This window comes from Anomaloglossus baeobatrachus, chromosome 4 (genome assembly GCF_048569485.1).
Source record: "Anomaloglossus baeobatrachus isolate aAnoBae1 chromosome 4, aAnoBae1.hap1, whole genome shotgun sequence".
In the NCBI taxonomy this organism is placed as follows: Eukaryota; Metazoa; Chordata; class Amphibia; order Anura; family Aromobatidae; genus Anomaloglossus; species Anomaloglossus baeobatrachus.
Window position 1 is genome coordinate 626,231,600 of NC_134356.1, and position 17,352 is coordinate 626,248,951.

The following is a 17,352-nucleotide window of genomic DNA, read 5'->3' on the forward strand; positions in this document are numbered from 1 at the left end:
ACAGGGGGCTGCGGTCAAAGTTGTTTTTACTCAGAGTACTGTCGTCAACCTCGGAGTGCTGGTTTCCGCCATGATGGGCCCCAGTCAATCCCGGATGTTTCAGAGGCCACCACCGGTGTTGTCGAGTGTGAGACCTTCCTTCCTCACGCTTGTAGTGTGGATCCCCGTGGCATGAAGCTACTTGGGGACCCCTGCATTTGTTAATTAAGCTCCTCTCCCATCCAAGGCAGTGTGAATCAAATGTGGGCCCGACCGTGGTCCTGACTCTGTATGCTGCTGTGCCCCGAGATCTTTGGTGGCTAGAGAGATGTGAAAGCCCCCTGTCCTGCAGATACTGGTGATGCAACTTGAAGTGTACTCCACCCTAGGGCTCTGCACTCTGAACTGCGTTGGTACTGAGGGAACTATTGAGCTCAACCTCCAGCTACCATGTTGCTCCTTTGTCTCACTAACTTCATTGGTCGTCTCCTGTTTCTTCAAGTCGGGCCGGTTCTAACTGGGGAAGCTCTGAAGCATGCTCCTCAGCGATCATGTTCTTCTGTGTCCCAGACTATTCTGAAGTAAAAGTCTCTGTGTTTTCTCACTCCCCTCATGCTGCCCCCACCTTTCTGATGACTCACTAGTGCTGGGGAAAACCTGTTGTTATGGTGACCACCTTTAGCCCAGTTCCAATGTCTGTCTGCTAAGCTGTGTGTTGTGTAACTGCTGACTCACTTCCTAGCTGTGTTGTGTAAGGCTAAGTTCACACTTCTGTTGTTTTGCATCATTTACAATCAGTTGTGTGACTGATGCAATGGATGCGTTGCAGATAGTTGCACAACTGATGTGACTGATGCTGCAAAAAAAGATCCGTTGGTTTTTTTTTACTGTTTTACCGGCAGCCGGCTATTGTGAACGATCAACTGATCGTTCACAAAAGCCAACCGCTGGGCGATCAGCTGATCGTTCACAATAGCCGGCCGCCAGGCGATCAGCTGATCGTTCACAATAGCCGGCCGATCAGCTGATCATTCCGACCGCTGGAATTGGAACTGAATTTACAGTCGATCATGGTTTTTTACTGTGCTCACAGTAAAAAAAGGATCCACCACACACAAAAAACGTTATATTCGGCGTTGCTCCCGCCTGACGGTCCGTCAGTAAATGACTAATCATCACGTGGCGGATGCAATGCAGGGCCATCAGTCACATTCAGTCGCTAATAGAAGTCTATGGGGAAAAAACGGATATATTTTGCAGGATACCGTAATTCCTCAAGGCGATGGATTGTGACTGATGCAAAACAACGGAAGTGTGAACTTACCCTAAGTGAAATGTGAAAACACCAGTGGTTATCCTCTTTCTCACCCGGGATAAGTACTGCATCTTAAATGAGATGCAATACCCTGTGGCGACAGCCTCAGGGGCGCCACACCAGCATCGTGGTATCACCAAGCCACCTCGTTTTGTCTACTACTTGTGACAGATGGGGTAACTCTGTGGCAACTGGGTGTTTTCCTCTCTCCAGTTTGGCATGTGACTGCTCCTTTTTCATTCACTATCGCTACACCCATGTTCTATGCCTGACACCTGTGGACAATGTTTTTCTCTTCTATTTAGACTTCCTTCACCTGTCCATGTTTTTGGTACGTATGACATCCGTTTCCATGCGTACTGGAGACACGGACGCAAGTAGATCCATTAAAATCAATGGGTCTGCGCACACGTGCAAGTTTTCACACGGAACTTGTTTCTGTATGGAGCATACGTGTGTTCCACACAGCGACATGTTTGTTTTTCTATGACAGCATGGGTGTAACAAGGACCACACACTGATGTGATCCGTGTGACATCAGTCTGAAACGTACCGAAGAAAATACATATCTTTAAAATAAAATGGTTTTCTATACTCACCTGTTTTCAACGCTGCTGTCTCTGCCGCTGCTGCCACTTGCTTCCTACCTCGCTCATTATGCTCATTGCATAATCACTGCACTGAGGACCCAGAAGCAGCAGCATCGCCGAACACAGCAGCACCATGGACAGGTAAGTATAGAAGTTTATGCTGTCAGTGTGAAATCCAGATATCACACGGATAGCACACGCTGAGCACACACAAGGAAACAGGCACACACATACGCACCTACACTATGGACCATGCAAAACGTGTGTGTTTTGCATGGATGTGTGTAAGAGGCCTTAAGGCGGCGTTACACGCTACGATTTATCTGACGATCTCAGTAGCGATGTGACACGCCCAGATTGTAGTTACGATTTGCCGAGATCGCACATAGGTCGTTTATTAGCGGTCACACGTAAGGATCTCAAAAACGACGTTCAGCGATATATTGTTTGACCAAGGCGGTCGTTTTGATGTTGTTCGATGTTGGCAGGGTGTCAAACGTACCAATATGTCTGCTGCGATTCAAACGACGAACAATATTTTGAAAATGAACGTGTCAAAGATCAACGATTTTCAACCTATTTGCGATCGTTCGAAGTCGCATGTAGGTGTCACACGCAACGACATCGCTAACTATGCCGGATGTGCATCACGGAAACCATGACCCCGCCGACATATCGTCAGATAAATCGTAGCGTGTAACGCCGCCTTTAGAACCAGTCATCCTCATTCTAATGCCTGTGGAGTTTTTCTTCTTATTTCAGTGTTTTGCTTTATTTGGTCATTTTTGGAAATGGCTTTTTTATTTTCAAAGCTCCTACCTAGGAGACAAGTATTTTGGATAGAGATGAGCGGTGTTCGAATCGTGCTGTTCGCCAATCTCACATTCGACCTGTTTTAGGCGATGTTCAAGTCGATCGACGAACGCCAACAATTAGCTTCAAGTTCGACAGTTTGAGGTAATGTTCAATAACAGTTCAATCACCAAAAGTGTAACTGGCTTTTCACAGTAATACTGTCATTCAATGTTAATACAGCGGAACCTTGGTTAACGAGAACAATCCGTTCTGGGAGTGTGCTTGTTAACCAAGTTACTCGTTTAGCAAAGCAAGATTTCCCATAGGAAATCATTGCAATGCAGACAATTCCTTCCACAACTTGTTAAATCTCCCATCCTGGTCCCCTATTGTGCCATTCCACAAATGCACAAACACACAGAAACATACACGCACACACACATATTATGCTCACCTTACCTTCCGTTCCATCCCTGGCCTCTGGTACTTGCAGTTCGCCGGTACAAGATGTGTATCGGGTAACCATTGCGACCGATGCCGGAACTTCTGCTGCCAGAGCGCTGACATTAAAGGCAGGAGCAGCTTGCCTCTGGTTGGCCAGCGCGCTGCCTTTGAGTAGCATCTGACAGAGGAAGTTCCTCCCTCGTTGCGATGGTTGGTGGGACCCCGTGGCGTGGAGCGGCTGGAGGTCCCCTCCTGGTTGTCTTCTTCAGCAGTCCGTATAACGGTAGCGTGAACCCTGTGGGGTTGGAGTCTCTGGTCCTGTCCCCTGTTCTCCCTTTGCTACTGAGTCCCGAACTTCAAGGTCAGTGAGGTCCTTGTTGGTCCCCTCACTGTGCAGATTTTATCAGGTCTGTCTGGAGCTTTTGCCTGACCAAGGATTCTGTATCCCGTTGGTGCGTAGTTCCGGGAGTACTCCAACAGCAACTAACCGCCTGGGCCCTCAGGTCTCTGTTCACTTCGGTCAGTCCATCTGCTCACTTTCACTTCCACTGCTAGACTGTCCTCCTCTGTCTGACTATCCACTGCCTGCCCCTCCCACCTGGTTGTCTAGTGGACTGGAGTGGCTCCACCTCTAGGCGGCCAGCTATAAAATATGAAGACTAATGTCTTCACAGCTGTATTCCTACCACAGCTGCCAAGATCGCACTTAACATGTTTACTGTCTGGGGAGATCTGTAAATGCATAATTATTTGCAAAACCAGAATATACTGCTCAACAAGTCGTATACAAGTATAATAAATCTCTTCCCCAAAAAGTGCGAAACTCACTGCAATTTGCTGTAAAAACTCTTTTTGGTATAATTATAAGCCGCAATGGTCTGCAGTAAAAGCATGCACTTATTCAAGGTCCGTAAAATCATAAAAAATAAAACATGGAGAAATGTTATATTTTCTTATACTTCCTCCCCCAAAAGGAAACCTCAAAATGAACTCCAGTTTTGACATCCACTTTGAACACATCTTTCATCTGTAAACATGTGCAGTCCATTTGTTTGTATCCATTTTTAATCCTTTTGACCCTTGTATTTCAACTAGTGATGGGCGGACTCGCAGATACCCAGGATCGGTGATTCCAACCGGGTTTAAAAAAAACCCCCCGGTTTGGGATATTGATTCTGTATATCTGGCCAGCTGACGTCCCCTTACAAGTTTATGGGGACCAGAATCCGAAGCTTAAACAAGCCAAATGCGGTCCCTCTTATTCTGATATATAGCTAAGATAAGCAAACGGCTGGAGACTGCAGCCTGTAGCTGTATGCTTTATCTGTGCTGGGTATCATAATATGGGGGGACACTGCGTCAATTTTTTAATTTATTTTGACAGCAATCTAGATGCAGGCACAGCGCTTCCTATTGAAAGCAGCCAGACGCTGTCACACAGGGTGCGGGAGCTGTCTGACTGCAACCAGAGACGTGGGGACTGCCAGTGGGCGGGGGAAGCAGTGTATATGCATGAGGGATAATGAGCGGACCCAGAAGTAGAGTGAGCAGCCCCGGAAGTAGTGTTACCTCCATGCGGAGACTGGTAAGTATGAAGCGCTTGCTTAGTTCTTATTTTCTTTCTTTTTTTCTTTGATTTTTTTTTTATTCCTTGAATAGTTACCCAGAGTTCCTTGAGAACGCCAGGCATGGAGTCGGTGCTCAAATTCTTTTGAACCCGCTTGGAACCAGACTTTTACAGTCCGGGTCCGCCCATCACTAATTGCAACCATTTTTTTATCATCCGTTTTATAAAAAAAAAATAGCAGGTCAATTTTTTTTTTGTCTCCATCAGCTCCTCAGTTTTATCCAAAAATTCTGATTATAATTTTATATGCTGCAATTTTTTTTTTCATTGACTATAAAGCCATATATATGCACATGTTGAGTATTTGGTGATTTTTTTTTTACCTGAATATTTCTAACCCCAAACCTGGAGTGGAACAATCAAAAGAAAAGTATAATAGAAACACAGGCACCACTTCTGTATTTATCACCCACTCCTGGTTTTAGCTACAAATACTGAGGTAAAAACCTCACCAAATACTCAATGTGTGTACGTGACCCAAAAGTATTCTTCCCACATCACAGAGCAAGGCCACGTGCACACTGAGTATTTGGTGAGTTTTTTTACCTCAGTATTTGTAGCCAAAACCAGGAGTGGGTAAAAATTACAGAAGTGGTGCCCGTGTTTCTATTATACTTTTCCTCAGACTTTTCCCGCTCCTTGTTTTGGGTTACAAATACTGAGGTAAAAAACTCACCAAATGCTCAGTGTGCACGTGGCCTTGCTCTGTGGTGTGGGAAGAATAGAGTTACATAGATTAAAAAAAGGCCTATGTCCATCTAGTTCAGTCATGGCGAACGTTTTATAGGCCGAGTGCCCAAACTGTAGCCCTAAACCCATTTTTTTTCCGAAGTGCCAACCAATCTTATTATATAAAGAATTGATTGTAACCTTACTTTTGCCGTCTTCTCCTCAGCAGGGGACATCACACTCATGCTTACCACACACTGAAGCTGAGCCCCTGCCCTTTCCAGACACAGCAGTTGGATTGATCTTTCTGGAAAAAATTGCAGCATATTAGACAGAGTTTAGCCTGGAATGCAATCAGATGTCACCCTGTAATCCACATCTACATTTCAAAGTCTGAACACCCTGAAATCCCATAAAGACGTGCGAGTTGCCCCCTCCCCTTCATTGTGTAGTTCTGTCCCCCTTCCTGGCCACTTCCTGGTAAACATTACCCCCATCCCCATCCTGATATATATATTTCCTACATTCTGGTATATTTGTCCCCATCATGGCCCCATCCTGGTAAATCTCCTCCACTCTGGTAAATGTACCCCATCATTGTAAATGTATCCCATCCTGGCATGTTCCCCCATGCTGTTAAATGACTCCATCCTGGTAAATGTACCTCATCCAGGCATGTGGCCTTATCCTGGTAAATGTCCCCTTTCCTGGTAAATGTCTCCTTTCCTGGTAATTGTACCCCTTCCTGCTAAATGTTCCCCATCCTGGCATTTGTCCTCATCCTGGCATGTTCATGTACCCCCATCCTGGCATATTTCCCCCCATCCTGGTAAATGTATCCCCCATCCTGGTAAATGTACCCCTTACTGGCATGTTCCCCTTCCTGCTAAATGTACCCCATCCTGGCATGTTTCCCCCCATCCTTGCAGTCATGTTTCCCCCCATCCTTGCAGTCATGTTTCCCCCCATCCTTGCAGCCATGTTTCCCCCCATCCTTGCAGCCATGTTTACCCCCATCCTTGCAGCCATGTTTACCCCCATCCTTGCAGTCATGTTTACCCCCATCCTTGCAGTCATGTTTACCCCCATCCTTGCAGCCATGTTTCCCCCCATCCTTGCAGCCATGTTTCCCCCCATCCTTGCAGCCATGTTTCCCCCCATCCTTGCAGCCATGTTTCCCCCCATCCTTGCAGCCATGTTTCCCCCCATCCTTGCAGCCATGTTTCCCCCCATCCTTGCAGCCATGTTTTCCCCCATCCTTGCAGTCATGTTTACCCCCATCCTTGCAGTCATGTTTACCCCCATCCTTGCAGCCATGTTTACCCCCATCCTTGCAGCCATGTTTCCCCCCATCCTTGCAGCCATGTTTCCCCCCATCCTTGCAGCCATGTTTCCCCCCATCCTTGCAGCCATGTTTCACCCCCATCCTTGCAGTCATGTTTACCCCCATCCTTGCAGTCATGTTTACCCCCATCCTTGCAGCCATGTTTCCCCCCATCCTTGCAGCCATGTTTCCCCCCATCCTTGCAGTCATGTTTCCCCCCATCCTTGCAGTCATGTTTCCCCCCATCCTTGCAGTCATGTTTCCCCCATCCTTGCACGTTTCCCCCATCTTTGCAGCCATGTATGCCCCGTACTCTGTTTGCTTGCCCCCGTGCTCTGTCGGTTTGCCCCCGTGCTCCTATGGTTGCTCCCCATGTGTCCCCCGTGCGCTCCATGTTTGCCCCGTGCTTGCTCTGTCCCCTGTGCTCCCATGTTTCCCCCGTGCGCTCCATGTTCCCCCGTGCGCTCCATGTTCCCCCGGTGCTGGCTCTGTCCCCTGTGCTTCCATGTTCCCCCGGTGCTGGCTCTGTCCCCTGTGCTTCCATGTTCCCCCGGTGCTGGCTCTGTCCCCTGTGCTCCCATGTTCCCCCGGTGCTGGCTCTGTCCCCTGTGCTTCCATGTTCCCCCGTGCGCTCCATGTTCCCCCGGTGCTGGCTCTGTCCCCTGTACTTCCATGTTCCCCCGGTGCTGGCTCTGTCTCCTCTGCTCCCATGTTCCCCCGTGCGCTCCATGTTCCCCCGGTGCTGGGTCTGTCTCCTGTGCTCCCATGTTCCCCCGTGCGCTCCATGTTACCCCGTGCGCTCCATGTTCCCCCGTGCGCTCCATGTTCCCCCGGTGCTGGCTCTGTCCCCCACACCTTGGCACAGCCGCACACCGCTTAAAAATAAAAAAAAAAAACCTCACCTTGCAACACCCGCGCCATCGCTGCGTCCTCAGTTCAGTTCCCGTGCGGCCACAAGACACCGGCACCGCCTACTGACGCTCCTCCGTCTCCTAGGCAACAGGCCTGCGGCCCAGGAGAGGAGGCGTGTCAGAAGGAGCAGAGATGTCCTCTGCTAAACACCAATTTGCACTGTCGGCGCGACCACACCGATAGTATAAATTGGTGCAGTGTGGCGACAGCGCGCGTGCCAACAAAAAGGGCTCTGCGTGCCCAGTCTGGCACGCGTGCCATAGGTTCGCCATCACTGATCTAGTTCAACCCTCCACCACCAATTCTACATTTTGTCATGACTAAGAAGAAATCGCTTGTCGAAATGCGTCTCATTTAGACCACTATATTCTTTTCTTCACTTTTTGCCAAAACTGATACCTGCTGTATGTAATTTTAAAATAGCTTGAATAACATGCAAGTTTTTCATTTTTTTTCTATCAAGTTCCCTGGAATTCTTCCTATTTTATCCTTTCTCTGCCAGAAGGTGCAAAAATTTCTGCACCAAATCTGCAGCGTGTGCACATAACCTTATAGGCCCCATGCACACGTTGAGTATTTAGTGAGTTTTTTACATCAGTATTTGTAGCCAAAACCAGGAGTGGGACAATCAGAGGAAAAGTATAAAGGCCCTGTCACACACAGAGATAAATCTGTGGCAGATCTGTGGCAGATCTGTGGCAGATCTGTGGCAGATCTGTGGCAGATCTGTGGTTGCAGTGAAATTGTGGACAATCAGTGCCAGGTTTATGGCTGTGTACAAATGGAACAATATGTCCATGATGTCACTGCAACCACAGATCTGCCAAAGATTTATCTCTGTGTGTGACGGGGCCTTAAGGCCGGCGTCACACTTGCAATTGAAAAATTGGTCCGATTCTCATGCCGGAGAGTAGCACGAGCTCTGTCCGAGTGTTGATCCATGTGCAATCGAATTTAGCAGCTATTAGTCATTACAGTCATGTACAGGAGCATTTAGGCAATGTGCGCACGTGTGCGTAATTCATGCAGTTACGCTGCGCTTTGTAGCGCAGCGTAACTGCATGCGTCCCGCGTCCCCTGCATAATCTATGGAGATTGTACAGGGGCCGTGCGCACGTGGCATCTTAGAGCGCAGCGCTTCGACTGCTGCCCGAAGCGCTGCGTTCAAGAAGTGACATGTCACTTCTTCCGTGCGCTTTGCCGGCAGGAGCTGCAGGCCGAGCGCATGGAATCGGCTTTTTTTTTTTTTTTTCTACGGACATTTTCTGCAGCGATTTGAAGCGCACGTGTGCTCTTCAGATCGCTGCAGAAATTTCTGCAGGGCTAGTACACAACGTGCGCACATAGCCTTACAGTGTTCTCTGCTACATGATAGAATTGTATTTAAAAAAATCGGATGTCTCTAGGATGGTCCATGTGACATTCCTTTTTTTCTCACACCCATAGACTTGCATTGGAGAAACTAGAAATCGCAGCCTGCTGCGATTTTTTTTCCTCCGTCCAATTTGGACTGAGAAAAAAAAAGCAGATAGGAACTGCCTCACTGATTAACATTGGTTTCAGTGCAATGTGAGATTTTCTCGCATTACACTCGTGCGAGTCAATCGCAAGTGTGACGCCGGCCTAATAGAAACACGGGCACCACTGTTGTATTTATCAAAATCTCCTGGTTTTGGCTACAAATACTGAGGTAAAAAAACCTCCCCAAATACTGAGGTAAAAAAACCTCCCCAAATACTGAGTTAAAAAAACCCTCACCAAATACTGAGGCAAAAAAACTTGCCAAATACTGAGGTAAAACCCCCCCCACCAAATACTTAATGAGTGCAGTCCAATTTACGAACGTTGCAAACCAAAACCAGTACACTAGAATGTGCCGCACCCGTGCCAGCAGCCGGCGCTGCTCGGATCCGGGCCTTCAGGGGTGGTGGCTCGAGGGTCTCCGACCCGGGGGTCTCGCGGACACTCCGAATAAATGGGGGACGTAGATGTACGGGCTGGGCCATATTAAGTTCGTGACGCCACCCACGGTGTGTGGTGAGGTTGGACACCACCGCTGCTGTGACGGGGCACCCGGGGGAGGAGATGTGCAGCAAGTTGTTAACCCCTCCGTGGGCAGGGATGGTGGCCCCGGGACCCGGTTGGCGTGGTGCAGGGGATGGTGACCGTCGGGGGTGCTGGTGTACTCACTATTAGTAAAACACACACGTCTATGGTAAACCAAGGTGATGGTGGCCAGTGCCGCGGCCGGTTGCGTTCTGGTCCCTCACTCGGCTGGTGGTCTCTATCCTTGTCCTGCACTGCTGTGTAAAAGGTGGACTTTCCTAGTGTGAAACTCAGAAGTCCGCTCCCGGCTGGATGTGGCCTAAGGAGCCGTGCCCACAGACGCTGGCCCGTGAGATCTATGAGCCCTGGCGGTGACCTCTTATCCCTAACTGGTGGGCTGTTGTCTTCTATGAGGGACTTTGGATGGGTCAGGACCTCTAGTCCTGGCCTCAATCGGTTAATTAACCAGTTCCAGTAGGTTCTGGTCCTGGCTTCAGGGTCCGAGTACCCCCCTTGTGCTCCGGTTTCCGGGTCGGTTCCCCGTGTCAGTACCGGCGGGCTACAACCCTGTCCCGGTCCACCTCGGTTTCACCGAGCCGTCTTCCTGGCTCCTGCTGAGGGAGACCACTGTCTGCCTCCTAGCCAGTGGCACCAGGGCTCCTACCCTGGTACCTGTCAGTCAGCTTCAGGCCTGATACACAGGCCTCGCCTCCACTCCACACTCCAAAACTCATCTGCTGCTTTTTCCCGCCCTGGGCTGTCTGGACCCCTGGGTGGGCGTGTCCCAACCGCCTGATCACGCCCACTGGTGTGTCTATCTTTCCCTAAGGGGGGGGTGACTAGGGTTTACTGGTTGGCTATGTGTTTCCTAGTGAGGGAAGGTGTTATACAGGGGCCTAACTGTGACTACCTGGTTTTGCCAGGGCATCACATTCCCCCTTGGTTCAACACAGACCGTCCGCGGGCTGTCCGACCACTACCGTTTATTCAACTAGAAAAAGAAGATAAAACTGGTAAAACATTTTACAATTATATTAACATATTTACATTTAGGTATTTTGTTTTCTTCCCTTACGGGAGGCATGTTACTTAAACGTTGCACATATAAAACAACCGGGACGGGACGAGTCCTTCTCACTTCACCCACCCAAAACAACCTAACCCTGATGCCACCTCTAAAATACAGGTTGGCACCACTTGCCCAAGTCCAGGCTAGGTCCGGGTGTTGCCCAAATGGGCCGGGTAAAAAGTTCCTTACCCGGCAGTCCTTTTACAAGGGCCCCACGTCCAGGGGACCCCTGACCCGGAGGGTAGTCACCGGCTTTGTTGGTGACAGGGCCTCGGCGAACTCTACCGCAGGCCCATCCTCCAACCAGCCTCTCCAGAGACTGCGGCTTAGTGAGAAGGTTGGTCAGGGAGTATTTACAAAACCCAAAAGTTTATGGGTTGGCTCGCAAGTTTTAAGCCATTTTCTTTTTGAACTTTTAAATGGGAATCACAGACAGCCCCAACGGGGAACTTTAACTTGTTGGTAGCCGGGAACCACTACCTAAACATCTTAATATTCGGGACTGGAGAGTGGCAGAGAGGGGTGGACGTGCAGCTGGGCTCCCATGGTCACCCTTCTTCTAACATCCAGGGCAAACCACCCCCTCTCGTCGCAGTGCCGGGTGTAGGTCACTAGCTCCCCGGGCTCCAGGTCCCAATCTGGGTGGCCAACGGGCAGATGAGGGGCCACGTCCCTCCGGGACACAAATATTTCGGCCTCCGTGCCCGGCTCGTATATGAACCCCCATCCCTTTTGGGGGTTAAAATGCCGGACTTGGCCTTCATACGTCGGGCCCTTCACCTGGAAAGTGGCATTCCGCAGATTGTCTTTCTCGGTGTAGGTGCGAGACAGGACCTCCACCTTCCTCTTCTCCCTGGTGGTGATCTCCTTTCCCAGCTGGCGCTGCTGCCGCTCCCAGTATGGAGCATTGGCAGCCTGCTTCGGTTCATCCTGCGCGGGGTCTGGGCCCAGCCCGGAGTCCCTCCGTGCCGGCTACGGCCGGCACCTTTGGCAACGGGGGACCCTGCTGTGACGTGGCCTGCTCTGCTGCCTTGCAGCTGCAGCCCTACGGCGCCTCAGCCGAGGCTAGGAATCTGGGAGCGGCCAACGTTGCTCGCTGTGCCGGCTTCCGTCGGGGACCGTCTCCGCTTTGGCCGGGAGGACTGCCGGGGCCGTTGTCATCTTAGGCGCAGCCTCTTCCGGGATCGCTGTCGGGTCCAAGGCTGGACGGGGCACCTTCCCGGGGCTGGTCTGGTGGGGAGCCGGTACGGGTGCCGGTGCGGTGACTGGCTGGCTGTGGGCGGCTTCCTCAGGCTGGTCCTCGCGGGCAGGTGGAACGGACATTGCTGCCAGTGCTAGTGGCAGCGGGCCGTTCGGGGTGTCAGCGGCAGGTGCGGGAGACAGCATGGCGGGCCTGGTCGGCCGGTCCCCGAGGGACATAGGGGTGTGGGTCGCTTACCCGCTCCTCCAAGGTTTCCTCCACTTCACGAGCCCGAACGGCTGCAGCCAACTCTGCCATTTCGGCCGTCCATCGCTCCAAGATAAAGCGTGCCTGCGCCTGGATCCGGTGGCACTTGCATTCCGTCTGTGCTTCTACCCAGGCCGTTGTTCGGGGCACGGGCTCCTGCACTCCAGGCTTGCCAGACGGGTCGGCCATGTTGCTCTGATGGCTTCCAGGAACAAGAAGGGTGGCAGGGTCCTGGAGTCCCTGCCCTTCATCTGCTCGGTCACATGCTGCAGTAATCTTCACCCGCCCCCCTTGGTCTTTTGCCGGCACTTCTTTCTCAAGCCTCTTAGTTTCATTTTGCGACTTCCGGCTCGCTTTCCGGCCGCATTCCCAGGAGGCGGGGCTTCGGCTTTCGTGCCCATTTCTCGGGGAAGAAGATGCCGGGCTGCAGTTTTTGCGCCCAAAATGGCGGCAAGATGGCGATTCCTGAAAATTTTGTAACGGATCACCACTGACTGTCCAATACAAGGCACACTTCCACAAGGTAAGTGGATGGGTAAGTATCCTGTACAAGACGCCAAGTTTCGGCGTGTGCCGCCCCATGCCAGCAGCCGGCGCTGCTCGGATCCGGGCCTTCAGGGGTGGTGGCTCGAGGGTCTCCGGACCCGGGGGTCTCGCGGACACGCCAAATAAATGGGGGGACGTAGATGTACGGGCTGGGTCGTATTAAGTTCGTGACGCCACCCACGGTGTGTGGTGCAGTGGGACACCACCGCTGCTGTGACGGGGCACCCGGGGGAGATGTTGTGCAGCAAGTTAACCCCTCCGTGGGCAGGGATGGTGAACCCGGGACCCGGTTGGTATGGTGCAGGGGATGGCGACCGCAGAGGGTGCTGGTGTACTCATTGTAGGTAAAACACACAAGTCTCTGATAAACCAAGATGATGGTGGCCGGTGCCACGGCCGGTTGCATTCTGGTCCCCCACCCGGCTGGTGGTGTGCCGCTCCCATGCCAGCAGTCGCCGCTGCTCGGATCCGGACCATCAGGGGTGGTGGCTTGAGGGTCTCCGGACCCGGGGGTCTCGCGGACACGCCGAATAAAATGGGGGACGTAGATGTACGGGCTAGGCCGTAATAGGTTCGTGACGCCACCCACGGTGTGTGATGAGGTGGGACACCACCGCTGCTGTTACGGGGCACCCGGGGGAGATGTTGTGCAGCAAGTTGTTAACCCCTCCGTGGGCAGAGATGGTGGCCCCGGGACCCGATGGCTCTGGTGCAGGGGGAATGACGATCGCAGGGGGTGTTGGTGTACTCACTTTCAGTAAAACACACGAGTCTCTGGTAAACCAAGATGGTGGTGGCTGGTGCCGCGGCCGGTTGCGTTCGGGATCCCCCACCCGGCTGGTGGTCTCTATTCTTTTCCTGCACCTTTTTGTGTTCAATGGACTTCCCCGGTGTGAAACTTGGGAGTCCGCTTCCGGCTGGATGTGGCCTAAGGAGCCGTGCCCGCAGACGCTGGCACTTGGGATCTCTGGGCCTTGGCGGTGACCTCTTATCCCTAATCGGTGGGCTTTTGTCTTCTATGAGGGACTTTGGGTGGGACAGGACCTCTAGTCCTGGCCTCAATCGCTTAATTAACCAGTTCCAGTAGGTTCTGGCTCCTGGCTTCAGGGTCCGAGTACCCCACCTTGTGCTCTGATTTCCGGGTCGGTTCCCTGTGTTGGTACCGGCGGGCTACAACCCTGTCCCAGTTAACCTCTGTTCTGCCGAGCCGTCTTCCCGGGTCCTGCTGACAGAGACCACCGTCTGCCTCCTAGCCAGTGACACCAGGGCTCCTACCCTGGTACTTGTCAGTCAGCTTCAGGCCTGACACACAGGCCTGGCCTCCACTCCACACTCCTCTGACCTTGAACTCCAAAACTCATCTGCTGCTTTTTCCCGCCCCGGGCTGTCTAGACCCCTGTGTGGGCGTGTCCCAACCGCTTGGTCACGCCCACTGGTGTGTCTATCTTTCCCTAAGGAGGGGGGCTGTGTGTTTCCTAGTGAGGGAAGGTGTTATACAGGGGCCTAACTGTGACTACCTGGTTTTGCCAGGGCGTCACAAAAATAGTTCATGTAAATGACAACTCATCCCCTAAAAAATAAAAGACCCCGGCCCTCACTGCTGCGTATAATGCTGAAAAATTATTGATGACTTTTAGATGCGGAGATAAATAAATCAAAAACATTTTTGTGGTTCTCAAGGTAAAAAAAATTGCCTGGTCCTGAATGGAACAATGATGGTATTTTACTATAAAACAATATACAGTGGAACCTTGGTAAATGAGAACAATCCGTTCTGGGAGTGTGCTTGTTAGCCAAGTTACTCATTCAGCAAAGCAAGATTTCCTATAGAAAATCATTGCAATGCAGACAATTCGTTCCACGACTTGTTAAATGTCCCATCCTGGTTCCCTATTGTGCCATTCCACACATGCACAAACACGTACAAACACACATATTATGCTCACCTTACCTTCCGTTCCATCGCCGGCCTCCTGGATCTTGCAGTTCGCCGGTACAAGATGTGTATCGAGTAACCATTGCGACGAGGGAGGAACTTCCGCTGCCAGAGCGCTGATGTTAAAGGCAGGAGCCGCTTGCCTCTGATTGGTCAGCGCGCTGCCTTTGAGTAGCGGCTGACAGCGGAAGTTCTTCCCTTGTTGCGATGGTTACACGATACACATCCTGTAGCGGCAAACTACAAAAACCATAAGGCCGGCGATGGAACAGAAGGTAAGGTGAGCATAAAATGTGTATGTGCGTGCGTGTTTGTGTGTGTGATTGTGTGTGTTTGTGCGGACTGCAGGAGCGGGTCAGAGCGCGGTGGATGTACGGAACCGGAAGTGTGTGCGGTGAGTATCTTGCTCATACGGCAATGCTTGCTCGGAAACTGAGTTACAAATTTACAGCAAGCTTTGCTTGTTAAGCAAAATACTTGCTAACTGGGATACTCGTTAAGCGAGGTTCCACGGTATTATATATCGATATGACGGTGTAATAACTTATTACACATCGGCATATCGATATGGAATATTTTGCTTAAAGCCATACTCTATACAATATACTTGTGTAGAAAACCCAACTGCTCTTCTTGGTCTCAGTAACATGGGAAGCATAAAATAAATGGAAGAAGACAGTGACGGGCTCAGGCATACGCTGTGCTCACATTATTATGGGACACAAAATCAATAAACCTTCTTTTAAACAATTAGCCGTGTGAATTATTCATGCACATCCTGGAGATCGCTCTTATCACCCGTGGTCTTGCTTTCGGTCGGACAATATGTCTGACTATAATGTAGTGGTACATATTACTTACAACATCCCTCGCTGTAAACACATTCAGGACACGAGGCAATGTGAACAGGTGTCATACGCTGCACATCCGTTACTTATTTTGTTTTTTTTTCCTTAATGGGGGACTTTTGTAATAAGGGAACTCTTTTTTGTACATTTTTTTAAAAAAAAAATGTTTTTTGTTTGTTGCTTTTTTTTAATCATCATGATATTTTTTAAATATATATATTTTTTTGTAAACCATACATTTTTTTTGAATTATAACAGTAAAAATTGAACATACAAATTATAGGTAGTATTATTCATTCTTTTGTCCAGTCGGTTATCCTTAATAGTAAGTAATTATCCATATCCTAACTTCCATTTTCCAAACTTTAACAGTCAATATGTAACATCAAAACCCCAATGATTATACCTCTACTTCAGCACCAGATGGATAAATATATTTTTTAATATTGTTCATGTTCCCATTATGTGGCCGCAACGATGGCATTCATTTTGTCTTCCATCGTAAAAACAGCTCTGACCTAAAACTTGCAATGTTTATTCTGATTTCATGGCAGATAGTGAGAAAAACATCCAGATGTGTCTTTTTAGATGTGTATGTAAATGTCTGGTTTCAACTTTACAACATATATCTATATAATATACATCTAATATATAAAGCTCAGTGTATGTGTGTGTATGTATGTACGTCCGCTAAAGGAATCCGCACCGTCGCATTTACAATCACGAAATTTTACACAGACGCCCCATGTGACCCAGGGGGCGTCGTAGACCATGTTTTGACAGAAAAATTTTAACCCCGTGCTTTACAGTTAGTCTCTAAAATCCTGCCGCCATTAAACTGAATGGAGGTGGGAGCTATAGGTTATTAATAGCAACTGTCAGTGGTTGCTATAGGAACAAAATAAACTGTTAGCTGAAGCATATGCGTGAGGTAATATGATGTCGGTGGGAAGACAGAGAGACAGAGACACAGATAGAGACACAGACAGAGACAGATGGGGAAAGAGACAGATGGGGAAAGAGACAGACAGACGGGGAAAAGAGACAGCCGGGGGAAAGAGACAGCCGGGGGAAAGAGACAGCCGGGGGAAAGAGACAGCCGGGGGAAAGAGACAGCCGGGGAAAAGAGACAGCCGGGGAAAAGAGACAGCCGGGGAAAAGAGACAGCCGGGGAAAAGAGACAGCCGGGGAAAAGAGACAGCCGGGGAAAAGAGACAGCCGGGGAAAAGAGACAGCCGGGGGAAAGAGACAGCCGGGGGAAAGAGACAGCCGGGGGAAAGAGACAGCCGGGGGAAAGAGACAGCCGGGGGAAAGAGACAGCCGGGGAAAAGAGACAGCCGGGGAAAAGAGACAGCCGGGGAAAAGAGACAGCCGGGGAAAAGAGACAGCCGGGGAAAAGAGACAGCCGGGGAAAAGAGACAGCCGGGGAAAAGAGACAGCCGGGGAAAAGAGACAGCCGGGGAAAAGAGACAGCCGGGGAAAAGAGACAGCCGGGGAAAAGAGACAGCCGGGGAAAAGAGACAGCCGGGGAAAAGAGACAGCCGGGGAAAAGAGACAGCCGGGGAAAAGAGACAGCCGGGGAAAAGAGACAGCCGGGGAAAGAGACAGCCGGGGAAAAGAGACAGCCGAGGAAAGAGACAGACACAGAGAGAGAGACAGATAGACTGATACAAATACAGACAGAGATAGAAATAGTCAGACAGAGACATAGACACAGACAGACAAGGAAAGAGACAGACAGAAAGACAGACAATGACACAGACAGATACTGGGAGAGAGACAGAGAGACAGTTACTATCCCAGGC